The sequence below is a fragment of the Oryctolagus cuniculus genome, chromosome 18 (assembly GCF_051225735.1).
Source record: "Oryctolagus cuniculus isolate XC-2025 breed Fujian yellow rabbit chromosome 18, ASM5122573v1, whole genome shotgun sequence".
NCBI lineage: Eukaryota > Metazoa > Chordata > Mammalia > Lagomorpha > Leporidae > Oryctolagus > Oryctolagus cuniculus.
The window spans coordinates 16052756-16058657 of NC_142884.1; the positions used below are offsets into that span (position 1 = coordinate 16052756).

At 47.6% G+C, this 5902-nt stretch overlaps 1 pseudogene; it reads right to left on the reverse strand.

Moving 5' to 3' along the window:
- Positions 1 to 454: 454 nt before the first annotated feature.
- Positions 455 to 4725, reverse strand: LOC138846521 (small ribosomal subunit protein uS5 pseudogene; annotated as a pseudogene).
- Positions 4726 to 5902: the final 1177 nt, after the last annotated feature.

A 5902-nucleotide genomic window follows, 5' to 3' on the forward strand; every position in this document is an offset into this window, starting at 1 on the left:
GAGCACTGGGGCCGGGGCGCGCTCTCTGGAGTGGGGCGGGGGCCATGGTGAGGTCCCTGCCCGGTTGAGGGCATAGCGCCCACGCTGCCTCGGCGCCTACCCTGCCGCCTCCTTGGGGATGACTCGGTTGCCCACAGCATAGGGGTCTCCCAGTGGGAGCTGGGGCAAGTGTAGAGGCTCACTCAGTGCTTCTGTGGCTGAGGGAGCCAGGACCCCTGCCCCACCTCAGGACCCCAGGGTTGTCAGTCCGCTGTGGACTGACTGCATGGAGGTGAAGCCGGAGGCAGGGCTGCACACAAATGAAGGAGTAAGGATGGACGACGCAGGCGGGAGGATGAGGGGTCCGGCTTTATTTCTTTATCTGATGGGGGAGACAGAGTGGTATATTTAGGGTATTTTTTGTTTCTTTTTTCTTTTTTCTTCTTCTTTTTTTTTTTGGCAGGCTCCATCCACTTTATTTTTCTTGTGTAAAAACCTCTGTTGTGGCCACAGCTGGAGCCTGGGTCCTCTGCATGGCACCCTCATGGGAGTCTTCATGAGATGGTTGGTGAACTCCTGAGAGGGAGACTTGGTGAGCACGGTCTCTTTCCAGAGGTCAGGGGTCAGGTAGTTGTAGGTCTTGGAGATGGCATTGAAGGTGGCCCTGGCAAAGTTGCCGTGGATGGCAGTGCACCCGGGCTGAGGTGTAGCAGTTGTCAGTGCCAGCCATCAGCATCAGCTTCTTGGGGACAGGAGTGGGGACGATCCCGGTGCCCCTGGTAGGGGCATACAGTGCCCCAGTACAAAGCCACAGCAGCCGATCACCTTGCACGGCACGTTGTGTGGCTTGCCAATCTTGTTCCCACAGTAACCTCTACTCACGGGCACGATGGACAGCTTGGCTAGGATGATGGCCCCTCATATGGCAGGGGCACCTCCTTGGAGCACTTCATGCCCAGGCTGATGTGGCCGTTGTAGCCCCAATGGCAATAGACCCCTTGAACCGGGTCCACTGGCCAGCCCGCGTCTGCTTCTGCACCAGTCATATCTCACTTTGTTAATCCTCTGCCTGGGCGCCAGCATCCCATATGGGCTCTGGGTTCTAGTCCTGGTTGCTCCTCTAACAGTTCAGCTCTCTGCTGTGGCCAGGGAAGCCAGTGATTGATGGCCCAAGTGCTTGGGCCCCTGCACCACATGAGAGACTGGGAGTAAACACCTGGCTCCTGGCTTCGGATCGGTGCAACTTGGGGGGTGAACCAGAGGAAGGAAGACCTTTCTCTCTGTCTCTTTTCTCACTGTCTATAAATTTACCTGTCAAATAAACTTAAAAAAATATAAAACCCAGAAGAGGGCATTGACTCAGTCATTCAGTGTCTCAGCCCATTTCTTTTGAGTTCGTACTTTCTGCATCACCTGAGGCTCAGAATGAAACACCTGCCAATTTCAACCCCTCTTTGGTTCCTGTGCCTTCTTGGAGCTGTCCTGGGTAGGGTGCATCCTGGGGTGGGGCAGATGTCTCTGATTATCTGGCCTTGTCCTTAATTCATGTTGATTTCAAGAAGATATGGCAATACCGGCATTCATTCCCTAAGGTACAAAAACAGAATTTATCATCAACAGACCCTTACTACAAGGAAAACCCAGGGTTGGGGCGGTGCTGTGGCCCAGTGGGTCAAGCTGCCACCTGTGACTCTGGCATCCCATAAGAGCATCCATTTTCAAGTCCTGGCTGCTCCACTTCCAACCCAACTTCCTGCTAATGCACCTGGATAGGTAGTAGAAGATAGCTCAACTGTTTGGACAGCTGCTTGGGCTCTTGACTTCAGCCTGGCCAGCCCCGCCTGTGGCAGCCATCTGGGGACATCAACCAGCAGATGGAAGATCTCTCTCTGTCTCTCCCCACATCTACCCCTGTAACTCTGCATTTCAAATAAATAAGTCTTTGGGGACAAAAAATGAAAGCTTAGGGGGCTGGCATTGTGCAGTGGGTTGAGCTGTTGCCTGCCATGCTGGCATCCCACATCAGAGCACCAGTTCATGTCTTGGCTGTTCTGCTTCTAATACAGCATCCTACTCATTCACCTGGGTAAACAGCGGAGGATGGCCCAAGTACCTAGATCCCTGCATCCCTCATGGGAGACACGGTTGGAGTTCTAGGCTCCTGGCTTTGGCCCGGTGCAGCCCTGACTCTTGTGGGAATCTGGGGAGTGAACCAGTGGATGGAAGATCTCTTCTCTCTCTGTTTCTCCCTCTCTGTCACTCTGCCTTTCAAATAAATGAATAAATCATTTAAAAACATAAGCTTATTAAATGCTTCACATGTGAGAAAAATGATGCCAGATGAAAACCTAAATTTATAAAAATGAACACTGAACACTGAAAATGGGTAGCATGTTGATAAATATAAAAGACTGCTTACCTTTAATTGCCTTAAATGATCATTTTTAAAGCAAAAATTGTAACAATAGGTTGTATTGTTTATAATGTGGGTAGAAGTAAAATTATGAAATTGCAGAAGCATAAGAGGGTGAATGGAAACCTGTTGTTGTGGGGTTACTATATTATAGGTGAAGAAGTCCAGTATCACTGGATGGCAGTGTGTGATAAAGAGAAGATGTCTATTGTAAACTCTAGACCAACAACAAACACATGAGATAGAGCTTATGTGTAGGTACAACAGGACTTGTCTCCCAAAACTCAGGGAGTTGTTTAAGCTCAAATGTCTTAATGTTGATGTTTGGTGGATTAATGGTGGAGATTTGGTATAATGAGGGCATGTGAGAGATGGGGCCACTGGTACGTTTTTGCATCTTTGAGGGTGTTCCCTCAGGGGGTAGTTCACATGAGAGGTTTGGTTATTTGAGTAGTAGTTGGGTCTAGGTTTTCTCTCTTCCTCCTGGCTCAAGATCTGATTACTCCCCTGTACCTGCCATGAGCGGCTTCCACAGACACCAGACTGTGGGGCTGCCTGACCCTGAAGTGTAGCCTCCAAGCTGGAGGCTAAAATAAGCCTTGGATTTCCCAAAGCTCTTTCAGATATTTTAGTTAAAGTCATGAAAATCTGTGAGATCCTGAACAATGTTTAATCCAGAAGAAGGAAAAATGATGATGGAGGAAGAAAAATAGCAAACTTGTGGACTTATACTCTATGATACTTATAACACATTTTTCATTATCAGCTTTTCATGGCCCACTATGGCCCTTAGCATACAGTCCAAACTCTACTGAGTGATGCTTTAGGTGCATTTTCATCTGGATACAATCTGTGTCAATGTTGCTCACACTTCTCCCAGAGCCCCATGTTCTCTACCATACACACACACCTGTGTGGTCAGCCACACACCTGTGGTCACACTTCCCTGTAGAGACCTCTCATATGCTGTACTCAGTCCATAAGTTACCTCGCACCAAACTAACCATCCTCAGAGCTATCGGGTATTAGGGGACATGAGTACAAAGTACATTTCTGTCTGACTTAGTATTTTCCCTCGATGAGTGAATGTGTTGATTTTACTCAGAAATTTTGCAGACAGAAAGCCAGCATAACAAAAAATATAAAATATATCAACCCTGTGTTTCCAAAAGAAAGTAATTAATTCCATTAGATACTTCAATAAAGACTAAGCAGATGACTATATAGGATAATGATGAAACTTCAGTTTTCTGTGGTCTTTAGCTTTGATACCAAGAGACTCTGATTGGCAGCTGTCCGACATCTTCCAACAAGATGCCCCAGGCCCTGCTGCCCTTTCTGTAGGTGTTGCTCAGGCCAGAAGAATAAAGACTCCACACACAAATCTCAAGTAATCCATGGCTTTTGTCCAGAAACACCAAAATGAGATTCCATCTGTCCTGAACTACAATGCAAAGTCCCTGAGCAGGGTGAAGAACAAAAAATGTCCAAGCCCCTGAGCTGCTGGCCTTCTGTTTGGCATTGAGGCCCAGGCCACCACTGGTCAGCACCATGGCCAGCGCCACACACACAGCATCAGCACTGTGGACAGCTCAGAGGTTGGCAGGAGCTGCAACACTGAGATAAAAACTGCATAAGCCCAGGCCAGACAAGGAATCCAAAGTTGCCATGGAAGGAAGGATTTGGTGATTTCCTTGTGGACAATTTAAATGATCTAGGATGACATTTGGGACAATGAGCCACTGTTCTTTGTATGTGGGACCAACTGGGCCCAAGGTATGAGGCACTTGAATAAGCCTGGTAGTACAGGGAGCTTCCCAGGGGAGTGAAATGTATTTGTGTAATGGGCATGAGCATTAGCTTCAGTGGAAGATACCTTCAGAAGGAGCACTTTCCATATCTTTGTTGAGAATAAGGCACAAAACTAGCCAAGCTTCAGAGAAAATGGAAGCATAAGGGTATGTATTCAGAGGCTGAGAGAAAGACCAAGATTCCCAGGGAAAGAGGGAAACTGAAATGAGAGAGCCCTGTGTGCACTACAGCCCATTTGCCCTGCCCAAGCCCCACTCCCATCATCCACCAGTGCCATGACAACTCGAAAACGCCCAAAAATGGCCTACAAGTGGAAGCTCCTCAAACCCTTCCCAAGCCTCACCCTACTTGAATGTTCACTTAAGCCACAGACAGTGGCCCCTGTGCTTCCAGGACTAGGAAAGGACAGCCCCAAACCCTGCTAGCAGCAGCATTCTCTCCCTGGAGGTTAAACTGCTCCCGCCTGTGCGCTTTCCCTCTGTCTTGAAGTAGTTTGCTTCTCTGCTCACCTTTATCCACATGTCTTCCTTGATTCTCCCTCACCTGGAGGCAGGAAGCTGGCCCAAGCCTAGCCAGGGCTCACACTCCCATAACAGGGGGGTCTTGGTAACGACTGGGGACTGCACTGGCAAGACACGGTAGCACTTGTGCCGATTTCTGTTTGGAATGGTGAAAATATCCTCAGCACTGGGAATGCACCTTTTCCAAGGATGAGAAAACACCAGCATGACTGCAATGCCAGTGATTCACACTGCTGGGAGCCCTGGCTCGCCTCCTCCCACCAACTGGACATCTGACAACTTAGCATCTGCCCTACAGGATGTCTACCAGATTGGCGGCATTGGTGCTGTCCCTGTGGCCCAGTGGAGACTGCTGTTCTCACACCGCATGCTGGTGACCTTTTCACCAGTCAACCTCATAACTGAAGTGAAGCCTGCTGCAATGCACATGAAGTCCTTGGGCCCCTGCACCCACGTGGGAGACCTGGAGGAAGCTCTCTCTCTCTCTCTGTCTCATCCTCTGTAGCCCTGCCTTTCAAATGAATAAATAAATCTTAAAAAAAGTGATCGAGAGAGAGAGAAAGATTATGAAGTCTAGCTGCTGCTGTCTGCATTGGGTGGGTGTGAGTGTGGAGCAGCTTTGCCGCACATTCCCCAAGATCCCCTCAAGGCCTCCGGCTGAGCTCCAGGATGATGGGAGCCACCCAACCGCAGAGCCCCACCTTCACCTTCTGAACCAAATCTGGTTTGGGGCACTAAGAAGGATCCGACACCAGCTTATTCCTTAAAACTAGCAACCAACTACTTTTAATATCCCATTACTTGAGGAAACATCTTTTGCAGGTTTAACCTCAGAATAAATATATTTTTCCATTTATCTCTTGGTTAAGTTACAAATTGCAGTTTTAACATTTATGGTAATAGGCAGTAGCAAACTTTGTGTGTGTATATATATTGTGTGTTTTCTTTTATTTTTAATTGACATATAATAATTATATATATATTTATAGGGTACAGTGTGATGTGTTGATACATATATACATAGAGTATTGATCAAGTCAGAGTAATTAGCATATCCCTCACCTCAAAACCATTTCTGTTTTGTGAAACATTCAAAATTTTCTTGTAGCTCATTTGAATTGTACAGTATATCATCATTGACATCATCATCACAGTGCTGTAAATACAACTCCAGACT